The sequence below is a fragment of the Callithrix jacchus genome, chromosome 4 (genome assembly GCF_049354715.1).
Source record: "Callithrix jacchus isolate 240 chromosome 4, calJac240_pri, whole genome shotgun sequence".
Classification (NCBI taxonomy): Eukaryota; Metazoa; Chordata; class Mammalia; order Primates; family Cebidae; genus Callithrix; species Callithrix jacchus.
This window is the reverse complement of record NC_133505.1, coordinates 113,653,456-113,675,904: the sequence shown is the minus strand read 5'-3', so window position 1 is coordinate 113,675,904 and position 22,449 is coordinate 113,653,456. Positions and strand designations below refer to the sequence as shown.

Genomic DNA, 22,449 nt, shown 5'->3' with positions numbered 1-22,449 from the left:
TACACAGGAGATCCAGGAGAGAGCTGCATGAAGTACATCTGAACAGCTCTAGGACAGGTAAGGCTCCCGAAATCCTATTTTTGTTTTTTGTTTTTGTTTTGAGACAGATTGGTAAGGTGAAGGCAGGAAACTGCTAAGTAGAAACCACCAGACAAACTAGAAGAGAGAAAAGAATGGTTACTCTAAGGCATGTAGCATTATTTTATCTGTAAAATGGTCATTTTGAATTATTTTCTATCTTTTTCTGGGCTCCCTCTGATAGACACCAGGGCATCAGGCCACCCTCTCCCCCACTGCTGCCCCCTGAGCAAAGTCAAAATTCAGTTCTATCCAGCACATTGAACACAGTTCTTTTTAAAAGGAGAAACTGACATGTATATTGCAAGCCACTGAGGGACTGATGACTGAGATTCCTACTTTAGATTTTAAGAGTCTATGTTTGCTGCAAGGTACAAACTACATATGTATTAAGGAAACTAATCAGATGTATGTGTCACCCAAACTTCATACAAATCCATATTCTCTCACACAACACAAAATAAGAGGTTTCATATGACAATTACCACTGTGACTGAGAATAAGATAATTATTCATATCATGACGAATTTAGGGAAACTGATTAGTTAATCTGCAAAGGTTTTGTGTAACCCAATGATTCCATGATAAAGCCATGCGAATGGGTGATCAGGAGATTAAGGATCCTCTGGCTGTGGATCCATTTACTCTTGACAGGACTAGGCGAACATGGTAATTCTCAATATCTTCTTTTTTCTTATTTTAAGCCTGTTTCGATTGTTTTCTTAGTTTAAATAAATTTCATCTTAATTTTTTCATCTCTGATCCATTTTTATACTTTGTACTAAAGGATTTGTATATTAAAGGGAGGAAAATATGCTGGTCAGCTAGTGTAGCCTTTACTTGTACAGCCTCCACATCTTCTGTATGGGTTCCCAGGTTCAAAAAATGCAACCCTTATGTCGGTGTGGTGTGGGAAGTAAAACAAAGAAAAGAAAATGCAACCAACACTTGACAGTACAGATGAGGAAATCTACTAGTTTATAAGCTAGCTTTGTTTTAACATTTACTTAATCTTATTTGGTAAACAAATTTACATTCCTTTCAATGTTCATCATTTCAAAAAGCCAGTCCTACTCTATTCAGCTCAATAGTTTATTCATTCATTCAGCGAATACTTATCAAGAACTTTTCATATGGCAGATGAAGCTTCAAACACTGGAGACGTACTGGTAAACAAGACAGACAAAATTGCTGTCTTCATGGGATTTTTATTATAATGAAAAACATAGGCAGTAGATAAATTAACACTATAAAAATATACAATATTCAGTAGTATTATATGCTATGCAAAAGGAGAGCAGTTATAAGCTTTTAGAGAAGATGGGAACTGCTAAATAGCTAGTTGTTAAATAAAATAAAAAGTGCTCACTTTTTAATATCACTAGAATAACTTATAAATTTTTTCTATCTCCCTAAAGTCTTATGAATTAACATGCTAGAATTAAAATGCCACCCATCATATTCTGCAGTTTTACTTATTTTCTATTTCCCTATATAAAATATATTTATTACATGGTATTAATTTACTTGTACCCACCCTGCCTCATTCTGGAAAGGATTTATGGCAGAGCAGTTACATAAATTGCCCCACCCCTTTGCTATTCAAGAACTAGATCTTTAGGAAAATAGTAGAAACACAAACTCATTTCCAAAGTATTTGATGTTCTCTCATCTGAAGTTGATTTCTCGGACAATCTAAGTGTATCAGCTAAGTTCTCAGAACCAAGATTTGCCAGGAAGATCAAATGAAAAGGCTAAAAATCAATACAGCTTACATCTTATAATCATAAATTTTGTAGAAATTGAACTTAGTATTTTTTTTCACCATGTGTCAGTCTCAGAGGCATATCAGAATTAATCTTGTGAATCAACATTCTAAGTCTAAAATGTTTAAATTTTGCACTCTAGATATGATGAATGTCAACATAACATGGGAGAATGGAGGCAGAAAGACAGGAGAAATTATCCATAAATTATGCAGAATTATCTTCTGCTCATCCTCCTTGGTAGAATGAAAAAAGTTGAACGACACACACAAAGGATAAACCTTAAAAATCGCAAAAGAACATACATAACCAGCAACCCACTCCATAACCAATCTCAGCCACTCAGCCTCAAAGTTTTTCTTAGCAGCCAGATTTTAGAATAATGATGGTGACAGGAAATCCCTTGTGTTGGTGTGAGAGCTCAATTCATGAATAATCAAGTATCATCTACCCAAAATGGGATCAAATAAAGTGAGATCTCTGTTTCAAATCCACTTCTTGGCACTCTGTCCATCTGTTGAAACACTCTGTAGTAACTTTCCAAACACTTCATTTATTTTGACCAAGTCTGATATACAACTAAAGGCCATCAAATATACTTTGATTTTTTTATTCATTTTGTCATTCTTGAAAGAGTAGCTATTAACAGTTTCCAAATGGCTATGTCCTCCATAACTTTTAATAGTTTCAGAAAAGTTTGATTCAGAGATAGCAAAAACAAATTTCTGCATGTACGAAGCAAACCTACAGTTCACAGAAGTACTCATATTTAGCTGTAGGTATATATTTAAATATATTTTTGCTTTTCAAATCACTTCTACCAGAGGTATTCATGTATTACTTATGCAAAGGAAGTCTTAGATGTTTTCATTTTTATCTTGATTTCAAAGAAAAAAATCTCTAAAATGTGAAATATATTTTCTATACCTCAGCTTTAGTTCTTTTTTGCAGTCATATTATGTTTATTTTATTCACAAAATGGCCATTTGCACCACCAACAAAGTAAGTACACAAAGTACACACAAAATATGTTTACCAAATATAAGAATTGGTAAAGAGTAGAAAGGAGAGATTAAGTTGAAGTCTGGAGGTATGGGAATGCCTTATAAATTATAAAATGTAATACAAATGTATGTTCTTATTATTATTACTGCTATTGATGACATACTATCAATTAATTTCCTTTGGGGCTCCTTATATAATATGTTAGATCACAGTTTTAGTTTGGACCCAGTTACCACATGGCTCTCTTTTATCAGTCCCCTGATGTTGGGAATTGCCAGATGGACACATCTGTTCCAAGGTCTGACTAGACTGTTTCACCCAGGCAAAAGTAAGGTTCAGACTGGCCCAACTTCTACAGTGGCTGAAAGACCTGTCTGAGCTGATGGTTTCCAAGCTACCTTTTATTCATGTATAACCACAATCCTCCTGTCTCAGAGTCAAGGCTTATAGACGAGACTGTGCCACTTGCTTTGTTAGGCACACATTAATGCAGTCAAACTATATAATTAATTCGTGCCATTTCGTCAAGCCAATTCACAAAGAAAGAGCATTGGGAAACCACACTATTACCTCGTTGGATACCTCCAAATTGTAGTCAGTCATTTGGTCTCAGGTGTGATGGATCAGACGGGTCTCTAGAAAGTGTCTGAGGTGATGGAAATCATGCTGCTGTGAGCATTATGAGATTTCAGGTAAGCTGATTTGTGTGTGTGCATAGAAGTATAGCACTGATATAATAGAAAACCTCTGACTACATGGAGATTTCAGAGAGGCCATTATTAGGTCATTCAGCATATCAAGGACAAAGCACTGATTTACTGGGTTTGCTTCAGAGTGTGCATTTCTGCTTTTTACACATGACAAGCCACTGAATGGGACCATTAGACACCACCCTTGACTGGAACCAGTCTGACACAGGCTGCCTGTGCCCTTTATAACATCCCTATTACATTAACGAGGAGAGCCATGATCTGGTTTCTGCAACTTGCCACAGAATTCTCAGGTCAAGTGTAAATGCATATTACAGAGCACCCTCTGGCATGTATTGTTAAAGTCCTCATTTTAAAAACATCTCCAAAAGTCTTCAACTGTGCAACGGAAAATGTTTCCAAATCCTCTTACCCCTAACGTACCAGATCCCATTGTTTATTAAGTCTGATATTTTGTAAATTTGATCCTGCCTAATTTATAGGGGAGGAGTATCTTCCAAAACAACCTAAAAGAGTTCTTCAGGAGACAAAAGCAAATCAGGAGAACCCGCTTTCACAGCAAGAAGACAATTCTAGGATTAGGAGAAACGACAGTATTGCTAACCAATTGTGGTTCTGTCTGGGTCATGCGCTATCTGTGGCAGAAACAGGCAAGATGGCAGATGCCCTGGGTTATTTTAATTAATTTAATCATGTGACTAATTGGTCTCTGCTGGGTTTCTGTGGTAACTGCTTCCTAAGTGCTGATGGGCAATTGTGTTAAATGTAGCTTGGAATCTGCACGTAGGGCGCAGTGCCTTGGAGAGCTGTGCAGCTGCGCTCAGAAGGTGCCCTGCTGGGCCTCTGATTGTTGGAGAGCAAGGCGCTTACAGCTGCACCATCCTCTGGAAACAGGCACTGCCTTCCCTTTCTGAAGGAACATTGCTTACCTACCTATGTGGGCGAGAACTCACTGTGGACATGTGAAAATGATCTGTGATCAAAAAATACTCAGGTTTGGCAAGGATTTGAGAATTTGATGGAGAAGAGTATCTGTAATAAGGGAGATTGGAGTGGGAAAGAGGAGAGAAGGAGAATTAAGGCTACTCTTCTATGAATAATATGCCACCCCAGAAGCTATCATGTGTTATTCATAGCTGTCCAACTGATACTAATAAGCCATTCTTTTAAATGCCTTGCAGGGTTTATCTTTTTTTTTTTTTTCATTCTCTTACAATGCCATCTCCTCCTGTCACTGAGAAGGTGCGTGGGAGAATGGGTGGGTGGATGGCCAGTTTTAGAGCACAGTCTACTTCAGACAGATGGAAGGAAAATGACTTCCAAATTTTCTCATGAAGTGGGATGTTTGTATTTGCGCAATGCATTCTAGCACCTGTGCAGAGAAAAAAATGTAATCACAGATTTCCCTCAGAAGGGGATTTTAAAAAATGTAAAACCACTAACTGCAGCACAAAGATGCTGCTGTACTTGAACAGGGCCTTCCATCTGCAGACCCAGCCAGGTTCACAGAATAATAGTTTCTCCCCACCTCATCCCAGCCCTCTGTAGAAAGAACAGTCAATGCTTGGACCATCCCAAAACCTGAAGAGAAATTGCTTCCCATGTCTATTGGGATGGTGACATGAATGATGATGCCTTCTTTTCAGAACAAAAGTAGGAGTCAGTCAGAGGGAGATGCTGCTTTTCCTTGTCAAATGCCACAATGACCCACTGAAGCCACTGTGTGTCCTTTGTGTTCTGCAGAGAGGTGGCTCCAATGGATTCCAGCTCTACTTCCCCCAGCAGCCCTCCCAAACATGAAGAGGTGTCTTGGCAAATTAAGCTAAATTGGCTTCATCTAAAAATTTCACATTAGAGATGAACGCTGAATGGGCTGATAGTTTAAATTCCTTTCAGAGGTGGCAAGGTGTAAGGAGTTCTCTTAAGTATTACACTGCATCTGACAGGATATCCAGGCAGCAAGATGATTTAATCCAGCATCTTACCACGACCAGAGCTTCCCCACATCCATCAGATCTCTGTGATGCAAACAGAAGAGTCTCTCCTTAACATCACCAGTTTTGTGACTTTAATGCCATCCATTTTGAAAGATCTGGGACACACCACCACGCCTGAACAGTGGCTGACTTTGAAATAGAGTCAGCCACTCTTTCTACTTGGTAGCCAAGATGTTCTCCCATCAATTCCCCTGATGTTGGCCAATCCTTGTGCAGGATGTGCCTTGTGCCATGGTTAACAACACAGCTACGTAGAACAGGGCAGGGCTTCATCTATTTGACTGTGGCATGGAGAAGACCATGCTGAACATGGTGAGAGTCTATCCCCCCATTCAACTCCTCCTCCTCTTTGGCCCAGGCTCAGAATGACAGTGGGAAGCTTCTGGGGAGGCTGCCCCTCCTCACTGTCTGGTCTTCCTCCACTCCCCTAGCTTTCCCACCCTTGCTCCTCCCCACCAACTCACCTCTGCCTTCCTTTCCTTCATTTTCACCTGATACAAGAGGATCACAAAGCACAGCTTAAAATTTAAGCATCCCCTTTTACTGTCTGATCAATACACACATCACCTCCAGTTCTCCATCAAGACAAATGCATACTTAAAACAAATTATAAATGGAGCAGCCATTGGCCATTTTAAGTGACAAATATAACTCTGCCAAGACAGCCCACAATGAAACTTTAGAATAACTGATCATATCCCGGTTTAACTTGGTGAAATTGCAGAGTTAAGGTCAAAGAGAATCTAATGGTGAGAAATTGAAGGCCCCCTAACCTACCATGATAATGACATTTCATACGGATCTACCTATTTACCTAGTATTTTCAAGCCTCTCAGTTCATCAGTAAGTCCCAATCAAAAATTCTTTTTTCTTTTTTGAGACAGAGTCCTCACTCTCATGCCCAGGCTGGAGTGCAATGGCGTGACCTAGGCTCACTGAAACCTCCACCTCCTGGGTTCAGGTGATTCTCCTGCATCAGCCTCTCAAGTAGCTGGGATTACAGGCATGCACCACCATGCCCAGCTAATTTTTGTATTTTTAGTAGAGACAGGGTTTCACCACTTGTTGAGGTTGATCTCAAACTCCTGACCTCAAGTGATCCACCTGCCTCAGCCTCCCAAAGTGCTGGGATTATAGGCACGAGCCACCACGCCCAGCCCCAATCAATAATTTAAATGAAATAAAACAGAAAATATCAGAGTGCATCACATAGGAAAATAAGTACTGTATTTTTTCATGAAATTTTTATTTCAGTTTTAACAGGTAACACCCTATTTTGTGTACTCTAAAACCCAGATATTTTTCACATTTTAACACTTCTGAAATCATGATTCATTTTACCCTTGTTTTTAGCCAGGTTGCAGTTGTGACATAATTGTATGAAAATCTTCTGTTGACACCTCTGGTAAAATCAAGAAAATACCATCATTGAAATGACTTAGATTCTGTGAAATTGGTTGTGTGTGTACTAAATCACAAAACCAAACAAATTTCTTACTACTTGTTCATAGTAAACAATTGAAAAATAGCACACTACGCCATTTTATAAAGTTTGTATGTACATTTACTAAACATTGGTATTCTAATCATAAAGGAGACCAGTTTCTACTGCTCTACAGGCAACTGTAATTACAGCCTCCTCTCATTTCTGACTTCAGAAACTGCCTTAGAGCTGATGTATCTGTTGTGGTATCCACTCCGCACTAGATGTGTAGTCCCTACAAGTCACTTAACTTCTCAGGGCCACAGTTTTCTGGGCCATAGGAGGAAGATGTTGGGGAAGTTTTCTACCACCGCTTTAAGTTTGTACAGTTCAAGAACCCTGCAGACATGTGTTAAACTCTTCATGTGTCTGTCAGTCTCTGCATTACTCTATCCATGAGCCCTGAGCCCTGAGCCCTGTCTGTTAGATTCTCTGCTTCTCTGCCTCCTTTATCTCCTGAAGAAGACTTCTTCATAAAACACCCTACAGCCAAAATGATGTCAAAAATCCATTTTTTAAGTTATGTAGTATTGTTTCAAGCATTCCTACAAAGTTCGTGATATTTTAAAATGTTAAAGCACATCATGGGAATGACAGTAAGGGTTATGCATTTGTTTTTTAATGTGTGGCATGTGGCGCTCTTATTCCTGACTCACATCCTTTTTGAGCCTTCCCGTCCTTTTTTCTATCCATCCCATTTCCTGAATTTATATTTTGGTATCTAAATTAGCATGTGCTCACTCATACGTAGAGCCTGGCCCCTGAGCTGGGTAAGTCACCCTGTGGTGCCTGGGTTCTTCTTACCCACATCAGTTAGAGCATGCCTCACGACATGTCATTTGTTTACTGGTTACTCTCCCCATTCAACTGTGAGCACCTCAGAGGCAAGGACCTCTCTTTATTCATCTTTGTATCCCAGCCACAGAACAATGCCCTTTATGCTGCAGATGCTCAATATTGCTTGTTGAATAAATGCGTAAGTGAATAAATGTGTGGCATGAGGTCAACTTCCACATAAGTACAAGAAAATTCACACACTCAAACAGACACTCTTCTGAGCAGAAACCACATCTCAGATGGCTAATTTCCACAGCACCCAGCCCTGAGACAAGTCCCAGCCTCTGAGGACCTCAATGAGTTGCTGATTCATGTGCTTGTGGCACAGACACCCATCTGTACCCAAACATGCATTCTTGTGCTTCTCCCTGGCCTTTCACTGCCCACACTATTCCAGTATCCTGGCCCAAGCCGAGTGTGGGTCAAACTGTTTCTGTTAGCAGCTGCCCTGCAAGGGGGCTGAGTGACAGAAAGGATTATTCCAGCTTCAGGACTCAAGACCAAAATGGAAGCTGCCAGCTCCCTTCCTGTCTCCACTGGCCTTCCAGGTATGGAAAGGACAGACACCCTGGGTGCCGGGCTGCCCAGGGATGAGTAAGGCCCATCTCTCCCTGTCTCCCCCCATGCACAGCTGGGTTAGAGTAACATGACCATAGCTTTCCAGGCCCCTGGACATCCCTGGGGAGTGCAGGTGATAGGGGCCAACTATAATCGCTGCTTTGATAGGGGTTTTCTTCAGTACATCACCCCATCTCCCTACACACATAGGGAGAAAGAAATCAAGGTCCCTATCACTTTTACTTGCCCCTGACCAAACATGTAGCCAAATACATAGGCCATGGAACATTAAAACATCTTCTTATCCAGAGCTGAATTATATGATCATAAAAAATTAAAAATTAACTAACATTTACTAAGTCTCAAATGACTACATGCGAAATGTAAAAAACAAATGAGTGAAAGGGCTTGAATGAGGAGGGGAGTTGTACTTTAGGAATGAAAATATTAAGTTCTAATTCCATTTACTTTGGGGCACTTTAGTTTTCTTCTCTTGTCACATTTAATGCAAAATGACACCTTAAATGAAACACCATAAGGCGTGTAAGGTTTTTTTCCTGAGTTTCTATTTAATTCTAGTTGTCTTGATTTCAGCTTCTATAATCAATTTATGCTTCAATAATACAGATGATTTCTATGAGCTCCACCCCAGTATAGGACTTGGGAGTATGCCTCTTTATAATTAATTATCTGGGTTTATCTGTTTTAATTCAACTTTTTTACTTTTCTATTTTTTATTTTTTAGAAACAAGGTCTTGCTCTGTCACCCAGGCTGGAGTACAGTAGCACAGTCACAGCTCACTGTAACCTCAAACTCCTGGCTCAAGCAATTCTCACATGTCAGCCTCCCTAGTAGCTAAGACTACAGGTATGCACCATCACACCTGGCTAATTTTTTTATGTTTTGTAGAAACAGGGTCTTCCTATGTTGTCCAGGCTAGTCTTGAACTCCGGGCCTCAAGTGATCCTCCCACCTCAGCTTCCCAAAGTGCTGGTGTTACAGATGTGAGCCTTTGCACCCAGTCCTTAATTTACTCTTTAAGTCAACTTTGAATGTGCTAAAATTTGGTGGGATCAATATTCTTTTCTACTTATTAAACAATTTGTGATAAAGAAAGTTGAAAATGATATTATTAGTACATGGTTTTATCTGGTGCCAATAGGCCATAAGATTGGGGATTCCTTTTGTTGTTGGTAAGCAGTATTGACTTGATGGCAGATTTGACATATGTATTTGTAAGGGTTTCTATTTGGTGTATATATTTGTAAGGGTTTCTACTTGGTGGGAGGGGTAATTCTCTGTGGTTTTCAAATGAAAGCAACTAAGAGAAAGTAGCAAAAGCTCCCTCCTTCCTGTCATCTACTGCCAAATAAGCCATCAGTATTACCAAGTGATTACATTTACAGCAGTGGTGTCTGCTCCCTTACATTTGATTCACAAATCCATCAGACTCCGTGAACTCTCAATGGTACCACTTTAACTAGAAGTAAGAAGTCATCAAACTAAATCACGGGACTGGGTTGTAGTAAGCGTACCTTCTCTCTCTTCCATTCACCTGCAGAAGTCTAAATCATCCCTTCCCTGAAGCATGCCTCATCAGCTGTGCAGTGCAACAAACAGAAGGGGGGAAATGTTTTCCCAACCCAGAAACCCATCAACTGGAACCCCGAAGCATGACATCTAAACACCTAACTGCAAGACCAGGAACAGCTCACAACTGCGATCCATGATCATTAACAACCTGCTTGCATTTCCAGGGCTGCCTCCATGGATTAATATATGCACTATGTATTAAACCATCTGCCATGGAGTCTGACTCAGCCTTTCCCCATTGTGGCCAACTGCAAAGGTTACCCCTGAGTGTTAAGAGGCTGAGTACACTTTGATTACATTTACATTTACCAATTCTTTAGTTTTATTATTGGTTCTTTTGTCCTCAACAATATACCTTTTCAGGCTTTTGTATCTCATATTTGTATAGCCTGCAGTATAATGAAAATATATTTAATCCTCTGTGTCAACTCTTTTAAAGTTCAGCATTCGCCTTTTATAAAAATCAGGTTCAAGAAGAATGAAGTACACGTTTCCTGTGAGAAGGGACATAGCTTGATTATCAGCATATTGTTTGATGTACTTTTGTCTGCTTTAAAAAATTGTCTTTAATGCAGTCAAACATTTAAAAGTTAATTTTTTTACTCCAGGCAGGCAACACAATGAGCCCCCTACAGATAAGACCAAGTTCTCCTCTTTGGGGATGCTGAGAGTCAGCCCATATCAGGGACATGAGGATTAAAACGTTTTGTTCCCCTGTGCTCGCTGATGGCTGAGTGAATGGAATTACATCTGATGTCAGGTTACCTCATTATATGTATATATTTGTAAGGGTTTCTATTTGGGGGGAGGAGCAATTCTCTGTGGTTTTTCAAATGAAAGCAACTAAGAGAAAGTAGCAAACGCTTCCTCCTTCCTGTCATCTACTGCCAAATAAGCCATCTGTATTACCAAGTGACACCACTCCTCATATAAACCCTGGGATGGTACACTATTAATTTCTCTGTGCTCTGAGGAATATCGTCCGCTCCTTCCCCAGGTTCTTCATCCAAGGCTGGATTTTATTCCCTGTCTTCAGTTGTTTGTGTTCCTCAAGGGTCTCTTCATGGGGAGTCAGCCAAACTCTAAATGAATTACTTGGATTTTTGAAAATCCAAACAACTTACCTTACTCTTTGCAAGGTTATATTTGATCATTTTTGTTTGGGTTTATATCAAATGCTAACTCAAGACATAATACTGGGTTTTTTTTTCCTCAAAGGAGGCTCCTCAAATGTGACCCTGCAAACTTTGTACTGTTCTGTCATTCCTTAGAGTCTGACTTTTCTCAAAATTATGATAATGGAAACTCACCCATCTCAAATCCAGAGGTTTTCTGTGTGCACATGAGTGCAGGCACCAGCAAGCACATGGGAACATACTTGGAGGGCTGCATCCAGGATGCAGCAAAGCAGACCCTCAAGAGACACTGGATGCCCTCGCACCCCAGTGACTTCTCAGCTCTCAAGCATACGTGCTATATTTAATGCTGTCAGCAACATCATACTTTATTTCCTTCATATATTTTGGATCCTCTGATTTATGGCACGTAAGCTCTTCCAATTTGCTTCAACTGATTTTTCCTTGGAGATTCAAATCACTGTTTAAGTTACACCAAATCCCTATAAAACCTGCTCTACATCAAAGACTGATACAGGACAGGGAAGCTACTCCCAGCTGTCCATATACGGCATCTTTCTCTCACACTGCTTCCTAAGGTCCTCAGAGCACAGCTTCTGATATCCAATATACATGCGGACATTGTATGTCTTCGCTATCTTTGGTTGCTTTCCGAAATGTCATCTGTGTGCCCTCTCCATTTCCCGTTGGTCTTTAACATGTCTTCTGAATTTCCTGAGACAGATTTTTCACTTTCTAAAGGATGCCTTTTTAGTACTAATAAAACTTTCATACTTGTCTGCTTAATCACGTCAGCTTTACTGTCCCCTTTTTCCTTTTTGTTTTTGGCTCAGAGGTATATGAACCATCTGTGCCTCTAAAACAGTTTGCTTAAATAGCCTCCAGGCAGATTTTATGGTTTTTAAGTTTTTTACTTTAACCTTCAGCCTGCTGTTAGCCATTTTCAGCACAGTTTTAAAATCAGCCTCTTTTGGAAATGACTGTCATTATGTGTAGGAGCTACTAGAGCTGGAGAGGGGGCTGCTGACTCCAGCTGAACTGTAAGTCCCTGGTTCACAGTCACCTTAGGCAGGTAAAGGTGTAGTTGGCCTTATAAGGGTCATCTCTCCCTTTTAGCATACTGAAAGGATTCAGATACCTCTCATTAGGAATATCCATGTCCACATCAACCAGTTAAGACCCAGGAAGATAAAATCTGAATTTCTTACCTGCCTATTTGTCATTACATTTCTATAGAGTTGTCATCATGATCTTAGGCACTAAAATTAGATGCTAGGCTGAAACAAAGAATACAAAGAAAGGGAGGAGAATCCCTTCCTTCCCACCACACCATTGCACCACAAGAATCACCTCTGTTGCCGTACCAGCAAACATGCTGTGCTGTTTCCATTTTATCACGATGGTGTTGCCTAGGGACTTGAGTGTCAACAAGCAGTTCTTTGTCCTGGAATTCATCATTATCCAAACTTTCTGTCTGCCCTGGCATTAATGTTAATGTAACTATATAGTTCTCTCTATATAAAACAAAACTATATCTCTTCACTACACCTGGTGGGGATGGGGTGAGCATCTGCCCTTTCTGTGGCTCTTTCCAGCAAAAAGTGACTTATTTATCTTTCAACCATTCATCAGACAGTAATTACACTATTCTCTCTCAAATCAGTGCATTTTTGCCCAATCTTTTCTCTGTTGTCATTGTTGCTTTTCTAGTACAATTGATTGTTAAAAACACTTATGCTCTTATAGATATCATTGTGATTATTACAGTATTATTATATATTTATAAAATGCTTCTACCTTCAAGAGTTACAAGCTGTCAATACATTCTCTGAAATGATTTAGTATTAATGTGTTAACTCTATAATCCATGAAGCTGATCGAAAGTCAGAGCAGGCAGAGGCCAGCAGGCAAGCAACAAATCCCCAAGAGTTTGTAGAATGAATGAATGAACGAACAAATGATCAAATGAATTAACTTGCAAACAAATGGATAAATGGGATTATCATTCCAGGGAATATCTGTTTGTTCAATTGTTTTCTTGTTTGTGGGTAAAGCCCATTCCTTCATAAAGAACATGAAATTAGCAAAGAAAGAGCAGATCAATGCCAAAATTATAAATCAGCCCAATAAGCTCTTCCTTCCCTCTTTTCTTACTTAACACCTCTTCATCCTTCAGATTTCAGTGCTAGCCCCACTTACTCAGGTAAACTTCCAGATCTTCTGATGAGTCAACTCCTCCTGATAAAGGTTCTCATGGTACTGTGCCCAATAGTATCATGGCACTTGCCACAGTGACAATTCGCATTTGTGTTATTATTTAAATAGGCATCTGTCCCTCAATGGACTATAAGCTTCATGAGGGCAAGAACCAGGTTTTGTTGGCCACTAAAACTCCCATAGTTGCTGCTCAAGAAATATTTGTTGAATGCATGAATAAATAGATTAATTAATAATGGTGAAAGCTGCTGCAGTCTTCAAAACTTCTATCCCTTTGGCCACCTGAACTTGAAGCATTTAGCCTCAGACTATATCACAATTCTTCTGAACACTTCTCTTCCTTCTGTTTAGCAGACATAGTTTTCAGCCACAAAGAAAGTAGCTTCAATGTGTGGGCCGGCTAACTTTTGATGGGTAACAGCAGCCTCATTCCATCATACTTCTACTCCAAAGCATCTAGCTCCCCACATCAATATAATCCTTGACCAGCCTCTCCCAGGCCACTTACACTGAGAAAACTATATTCTGGGCTATCTGTTGCTGTAATGGCACCACTGTTCCTCTTCATAAATGGGGATAACAGCTAACCAAAACCCCTTTGTTTTAGTTCTGTGCAATCTCATTTTCTAAAGTCCAAAAACAGTGGAAATAGTGATCACATCAGTCCTGATACTACAGCCAGTGTTCTAATAATCAGGTGTCTTAAAACTGGTGCTGGGTAGAAGAGGTGGTTCATCTAAGGACCCTATGATGAACGCTAACCGCATTTTTATCTTTCAGTCCATACATGGATTCTTTCTCCCACATGTCAAGAGTAGATAGTCATGACACATCCATTGCATAAAGAATTCAACCTCATGAAATAGCCTCAGGAGATAATCTCTCTTTCTCTCTTGTGCCATTTGTTGGCACCTTCCATCAGCCATCACTCTGGTTCCCTGTCTAACAGTTCCCTGACTTTCATTCTGGTAGCTATCCCTCCCCATGCTGCCCATGGGCTTCAGAAGAAAATGAGCTCAACTTGAATTTCAGAGGGAAACCCTGATTGACTCATGCTAGACATTCCATTGCTATCTCTGGTCATAGCCCCCCATTCGAGTATGAGCATGTAATGTAAGCACAGACAATGAGTATAAATTTCAAGACTCTTTTTTGGAATGCTAGGACAGAGACACTCATTCTAGAGGATGTCAACAAGAATGTGTGTAGCCCTGATTGCTGCTAGCAGCTGTCCCATGACCACCAGGGAGCTTACCATGGAATGTGGCCAACACTCAATACAGAAGAATACAGATATGGAAAGAAATGGGACTGTGATAAGACCACTGTGCTGCGGAATCAACCTGCCCCAAAGTACATACTAACTTGGAGCTTCATAACTCCAGATGTCTTTATTGTTGGGGTCTTCTGTTACTTGTATTAAAAATCCTGATACACCCTACAGGTAATCACCAAACTATATCTGCTCTAAGAATAAAACAGACTTCAATATAATCTCTTCACCTAAAGATGGTCCCTTGAAGATAACCGTCTCCTTACCATAATACTACCTCTAAGGCTAGAGCTTGAGCAGACCCATGGATGCTGTAGGTCTCCCAGAGCAAGAGCTAGATTCTATGTGGAACTTGCCTTCAAAGGCCCTAAATTTTCTACTGGGTTGGGGACAAGCATCAACTGCCCTACAGAAAGAAAATCGCTGCGTCAGAACACATCCCTTCCTGGTGCCTTTCCTCCCACACTTTGCCCCCCCCAAAAAAAACAAAAACAATACATACATACACACACACACAAAACTAAATTGGTTCAACACACTTTTGCTACTGGGAAATGTTTCATAACTACTAATGAATAATTCAGTGAATAAGATATTTTTAGTTTTCTTTTGCCAGACACACCCAACTTTGATGCAAATGCGGTTGCCTTTCTTACTCTCCAAATACCCCTTGCATACGGGATCCTAAATGTGTTACTTCCTTCACAGAGGCCCAATCAACAACAAAAATCAGATCACATCACCCATCCTGTTCAACAGCTTCCAGTAGCTGCCATCACACTTAGAATGAACTCCAAACGACTGCCTCTCCAGCCTACGTCATTTGGCTTCTCACCACCTTGATCATTCCGCTCCAGACATCTGTACTTCTTGCTGCTGTTCAAAAATGCCAAGACTGTTCCTGCCTCAGGACCTCTGTTTCTCACTTACTCCCCCTTCTCTGCAGGACACTCTGCTGCCAGCTCCTCACACACAACTAGCTCTGTCACTTCCTTCTGTCCCCAGCACATGTCACCTCCTCAAAATAACTTCTGTGATCCCCAGATATAAAACAACAGCCCCTCACTAGCCCTCTCCCTCACTGTTTTTTTTTTTCATAGCACATTTTCCTACCTGAAATCATATTACAAAGATATTTTTAAACCTGTATATCATCTATCTCCCCTGCTGGAATGTAAGTCCCTCCAAGGCAGGGACTTTTTCTCTTGTTCAAAAGTCTATCCACCAAGCCTAAAACATGCTTAGTGCCATATATGGACTTGATATATCTTTCTATTTTATTTTTTAAAGAATGAATGGATGAGTAAATAACAAGATTTTTTTTTAAAATCTGACTTAAACAAAAAGCTGCAGAGGGGTACTTATTTCCTATTGAGCAAACCTCCCTTTTTCTTTGATATCATTTTATATTGCTCTACTTATGAAATGCACAGTCCTACAGATTATCACAGAAACTGTCATGTCCTTCAAATATTTTCCTTTTAGCAGAGTTAGATGTGTAGTCATAAAAATGCTCACCATATTTTAAATAATATAAAATCATTCTATCAAAACAGATTACAAGATAACATATCATTTATGAGAGCCATAAAAAATCATTGCTTTATCCTGGAATGTTTGGCAAAAGGCCAGTGAAAATTAGCAGTCATAGTATCTCAAAATTCCTATTACCCATGAACCTCCAAAGTATAGTTATTGGAGTGGGATTAACTAATGCTAATTAGCTAATCAAGAAAGTTAAACATTAAGAAAGTTTAAGTTTCTGTGACAAAAATCAAATGCAAAATATTTGAATTATGTCATAATTTCTACTATTTCTGTGGAAAAATAATCATTTCAAAGTCAAGGCACTTGTTTTTCTACAATCAAAGGTGGTTAAATACTTTTAAGTACATTTCAACATATTTATGAAGGAATTATCCTACATGCCTCCAAAGCTCTCTCATAAATCAGTATAATGTTTCCAAAGCACATGTGGAAGTAAAAAATTCATATCTACTAAGTATATTTTCCTCTATTCGAAGATGAATTAAGCAGAAAATACATTAATGTCTGAATTTATAATAGGAGTGGTTAACCCTTACCCATAGCAAACTAATGAGGAATATTTTACCATGGAAAAATTAATCAGGGCTCTCCAACACTATGCAACTTGACATTTTGAGGATTTAATCAGGAATGGATTTTATTCCGCTATTTACTTTTCATCATGGGGATGACTTACAAAGACACTACATGTTAGAACAAATATAATTCTTGAGCTTAATGTTGTCACTTTAAAGAAATTTATTTTAAATAATATTCCATCATTTAAAAATAGTCCTTGCAGAAGCAACATTTCTAGGATTATGTCATCTCTGGGCCAAATTCAGCTCTTAAACATTGAGCAAATATCAACATAGACACACAGTGAGCCTCAGAGCCTGAATGTGACTAACCCTCTGTTAGCAATGAGACGACACAAATTCTGGAAGGTTGTGATTGCTGGACATGGACTTCCAGCCCCAGCCATCGATTATCGCTATCTTTGTTAAAGACTACAGGAGTTTCATTTAACTAGAGTGCTCAGTAAATTGCAGCAGAGTTCAAGCATCTTTATGGATTCATTAAACCATTGATCTGCCTCCCAGAGCTTGTAGCAGAGCCCCGCTCTGGCCCACAGCCTGTGTTTACAGAGAATGCAATAGACTGATGTTTGTAACCTTCAAAGGCAGTCTGTCAGTAGACATTAGATTCCACTGTGTGCACAGCCACCCTAAAAGTGGATTGTAACATTGGGAATTTCCCATTCTCAGTCTCAACTGCTGGGACAGAAATTAACTGACCATCTGTAGCAAGATTTTCTTTATTTCATTATATTATCTGTGATAATATAAACAAAGAGCAAAGAGCCCAAGGAACAAAGAATTACACATAGCTTGGCCAGTTCGCACTTCTGCTTATGTGTACAAAAGCTATCCAGAGGTATTGAAATGGCAGAGAAATTAAAATAACCATAGGCATGCCTATAGCTTGGATCCTGCATTTAGGGCCTCTTGAGTATACTAGGCATTGTGACCAGACGTTGCAAAAGTGTATAAGAAAATTTCGGGTCTCAATATACTACCTTAAAATATCTCAAGGCAAGCCACCTGCCCTTTGATGCATGCACTTATTCAGGTATTTAACATTTTTAACAAAGCACTGAATTAACAGAGTATAACTACTATCCCAGGAAAATGAATAATCATTATCTCTTAGTTTCTCAGGACAGTTCACCAAGCACTCTCAGAACCTTCTCCCTTCTCTAGTGTTTATTAATAAGGTCTCACAACACCTTCCTTTTTAAGTCAGGCACAAGGTGTGCCTGAATGCAGCTTATGATGGGAGAAGCACATCAAAATGACCTGTAAGATAATTTGTTAAATGCTCATTCTTCAAATAAAGCTGAACACTGTTAGTGGCAAGGTGAGAGAGTTGGAAATGTAAGTGACTGGATCGATAAGGAGAACATTCGTCCCAAATAAATAGATCCCTACCTGATCATTTGTTTCGCTGAACTGCCCACCGCCCAAACAGACAGTCGGACTATGAACTCCAAACACGCACATTCATCACTCTGCAGAAGCAGTCACCAGAACACAATGTGGCTGATGCAATCTGACACTGTGGTTAATGTTAAAAGGGAGCGTGCCTTTTAGATGGATTGGATAATTACCGGCAGTTCAGATGAGAAAAAACTTGATTTAAGGGAACAGCATTAGCCGTCACCAGAAGGATGGCCAGAGACGTACTGTGTCTGAAAATTAACATTCCAGCATATATAGCAATAGCCCTGTGTATTGATCCCCACGTGACCAGATTCCAATTTATGAAAAATTCCCTCTCTTCCTTCTGCTTACTGAAAAATGTTGAACACAGACTAGGGCTTGAAGCTATTTAGAGTTTTGATCAAGTCTTCACATTTAATCTAAAATACCTAATGTTATTCAGAAACTGATGTCCATTCTGGCTAACGGGTTAGAATTACTGCTGCTTCCTTCAGTCTCCCAACATGTAGCTCATTAAAAACTAGAGGCGGTTGCTATTCCTTTCAGTACAAACCCACTTGCCCCATGCTGTGTTCCAGGTATCCCCTTAGTCCAGAGTTTCTCAAGTGGTTCTCAAGTGTTTTGGTGAACATGAGGTTACACGCCTCTCCCCAAGCTTCTGATGGCTTTCTAGAGAACTGTGTCCCACCCGCCTGCAGAACCTCTACCTTGGAACACTTTCTGGCTCTCCTCAAGAGCCAGTGTGTCACTTTCAATGGACCTACACTCAACTTCACTAGCCAGAGCTTTCCTGCTCTAACCCTACCCCCAAATGTGTTACCAAGGGCTGACGTTTACCCCTCCTCTGTGATTGTTTTTTCCAGCCTCTCATTTGCAGCAGCTCATCAATATTCCATTCTGTATTTCAAAATACAAAAGAATAAGAAAAGCTGGGTTCTTTCCCCAGAGCTTTCTGAGAACACCCCTGTTTGCTATGACCAAAAGGGAGCTCAGCCCCTGGGCTGCTGACTAAATCCCTGGGAGGAGAAGCCACTATACACATGAGGTGGTGGATGGGCTTACAGCACAGTACTAATGGACACTGCAAATCAAGTAGTCATCCTGCAGGCCAGGGTGCAGCTGGGCAGTTCCAGGAGGCTCACTGGTGGCTGTCGAAACCAAGGGAAATCCACAGGAAGGAACCTGGGGCTCCCTGGGTGCATTTACTTGTGGACCACGGATATTTGCAAGCAACTGGCAAAAGCAAGTCTGTGGCCTGAGCGTCAGGTAGTCAGGGGACATTAATTGCCAGTAATTTCTTAATGTCCTTCTCCAAGTCTTCATGAATGATAGCCATTTTGCAAATTAAATCTTGCAGGTATTTAAAGGAAAAAGAGCAAACAGGTTAATCATTAGATTAACGGCAATTGTTACACATTTCTTCTGCACTACTTGGTTCTATAATTAAGTCTGAAACTGAGAAATCTTTCCCAGGGTATATTCAAGTTTAATAAAAAGACAAATAGACTATGTCTAAATAAAATATAACTCCAAATAACATGATACATGCTAATTAGAGATATGTTCTTCCAAAAGAAATCTCTTCTAAGACTGTATAACCAAGAATATAGTTTAAAAGTAACAGAAATGCTAATAATACAATATTCCCCTCCTTGAATATTTATGTTATTATTATAATGATAGTTAGGAAATCTTAATGGCATCATTTGCAAATGTTGTTTCTGTCTATATAATCTTTTTCTTCATAATGCATCCTTTTCCTCATCTCAGAGCCACATTGGTTTCTTCCCACTATGGTCTCCTGGGGAATCGCAATATTATGATATTGAAGAAGTATTTTGATCTTTTCTTTTTTTTGAGATAGGGTCTTGCTCTGTTGCCCAGGCAGTAGTACAATGGCACAGTCATGGCTCATTGCAGCCCCAGCCTCCTGGGCTATGCAATCCTCCCACCTCAGCCTCCTGAGTGGGTAACTGGGACTACACGTGAGCACCACCACATCCAGCTAATTTTTCCATGTTTTGTAGAGACAGGGTCTCACTATGTTGCCCAGGCTGGTCTTGAACTCCTAGGCTCAAGCAATCCTCCCACCTCCACTTCCCAAAGTGCTGGTATTACAGTGTGAGCCACTGCGCCCAGCCTTTCAAATTACAAAAAAACTAGAAAAAAGTTTTGAGGAAGCAAACTTTGGTGCTCTTAGGAATTTGTGCTTACTTGTAAATTATCAACATTCCTAATCCATAAAGAGGACTATAAATGAGATCTGAACAAGAAAAGGAAACAATCTTCCTTTACATTGCCTGGAGTGGCCATTTGTCTTGAATTTTGATTTCCTGCTTGATTTTTGGATGTTAGTTTAGACAATAAGATATTTCCCATGTAAAAGGAAAGAGATCAAACATAAGGCATTTGGAAGTGACTAACATTTGTGGTCTTGTTTGTTGCTCCTTTTTAGAGGGATAATGGTTACAAGACATTACTCTCTTAGGAAAGAGTATTTTTAAGTGTGTATTACTATGAAAAGTAAAACTGGTGTTAGCAAGTTGGACTAAATGTTTCTACAAGAGTACAAAATCACTAAGGAATCTCTGCAACTTTCCCGTTCCTAGGTGAATCACAAGGACAGAAATGTTCTCAAGTCCAAAAAGGAGCTGGGAAAAGAGTGAGCTGTTAGTTCCCTGAAAAGTCTCTAATACATGAAATAATGAGATTGACATCCCATTGTCCATACAATGCCCACAGACTGCACAAGTATTTTTTTTATCCATTGTTTCAAAAACTTAAGCCAGCAAATAAGCCTTTGGGGATAAGGATTCTACAAAATACATTATGAATTAACACTATCCACTTCTTAGAGCCAACATTCTGAAATGTGTAAACTAGTAGTTAGAGTCCTTAAGTGAATACAGCTGTGATTCACGGGCCTCTCCAGGCAGTGCTTAGAAGTATTTTGAAGAAAGCCCAATATTCGTAGCAATCCAGACAACTCTTCAAATAAAAATTTATCAGTTAAAAATATAACCTACATGCTATAAAGGTTAACCTGGCTTCAATCCATTCCACCTTAATGCATAGTGACAGTTTGTGAGAGATGTATGTGACACTTTCAACCCACCCCATGAAACAGAAAAACCCAAAGAGAAATGAAGGATGGAGAGGCAAACAAAATTTAAAGAGCCCATTTTGAGTGGGCCATCATTTTGAGAGTCGCGTTATTTTTGTCCTTGTTTTTAGCAGCAAATCAATTCCTGACTACACCCAAGCGTTTATGAAGAGAAATGCATGGGGACCATAGGCACAGCTGTCCAATTTACATTCACAAATGCAGGTGTTGCTTAGACACAAAACAGAGGTCAGCTGAATACTGCTCCTAATTAGCTACCTTTTCTACTAGGATTTTTCTTTGTAAAGTTATGCATGCAATTTGGGTTCAACTTAGAGACCATTTTTAGATCCCAGCATGCTATCCAGCAACAAACGAGCTGTCATTATAAAGCATAATTTACAGCACAGTTAATTTTATGTTTTTTTAAGTCTACACTATACCTAAGGCAAAATTCTGTTCTGCACACACACATTATTCACTGTTTTCTATCCACTTCTCAACACTTAAAAAAGGTAGAATTTAGCCAGAAAACTCTATTATGCAGGAATGGGAAGAATTTTGCCCTTTTTCTAAGATTAAGAAAATCCACAATTTTACTAACGAGGACTAAGGACTTTGTTAAACGATACAAGAAGAGAGTAGCCATTTGCTATTGTCTTCAGTAGGGAACACCCAGGGGCTTATTACAAACAGTTCTTAGAAATGGCAGGATGGAGACTGGTATCTAATACAATCCATTAGGAAACCCAAGCCCTAAATGAAATGACCACAAAATCCTATCAGTTAACAGAAATGCAGCAGCTGTACATGTTTATTGTAATACAATATAATATTGTAACAGAGACAACACTCTTTAAAATTAAAAAAAAAAAAAGAAGCCAGCAGGTGATATGACTAGTTTATTTCTCTATTTGAAACACACACATACACACACACACATACACAAGAAGGCATAGCATGTCAGAGCTTTGGGATACATAAGGAAGGATGAAGACTGCAGAGAAGGCAGAAATTGTTTGTACACTAATGGACAACTGGTATTAGCTGGCAAAGTCACTGGCTAAACATCAAACCACTGCAACTTCCAGGTTTTGCAAGTTGTTCAAAGTCTTCCCCAATAACTTCTGGTAGAAAGTAAAATGTGATTGTCCTCCTCCCA

The 22,449-nt window shown here is 39.6% G+C and overlaps 1 protein-coding gene and 1 long non-coding RNA gene across 4 annotated transcripts in view; one reads left to right on the top strand and one right to left on the bottom strand.

Annotated features, from left to right (window-relative positions):
• The window catches only part of SOBP (sine oculis binding protein homolog), a 167,833-nt gene that overhangs the window by 100,911 nt on the left and 44,473 nt on the right, over positions 1-22,449 (bottom strand). The gene's annotated exons all lie outside the window — the stretch shown is intronic.
• LOC144582189 (uncharacterized) lies at positions 9,178-18,901 on the top strand. Its single transcript, XR_013534464.1, has 2 exons — positions 9,178-9,302; positions 9,997-18,901. It is a non-coding gene; the product is annotated as an uncharacterized LOC144582189 (long non-coding RNA).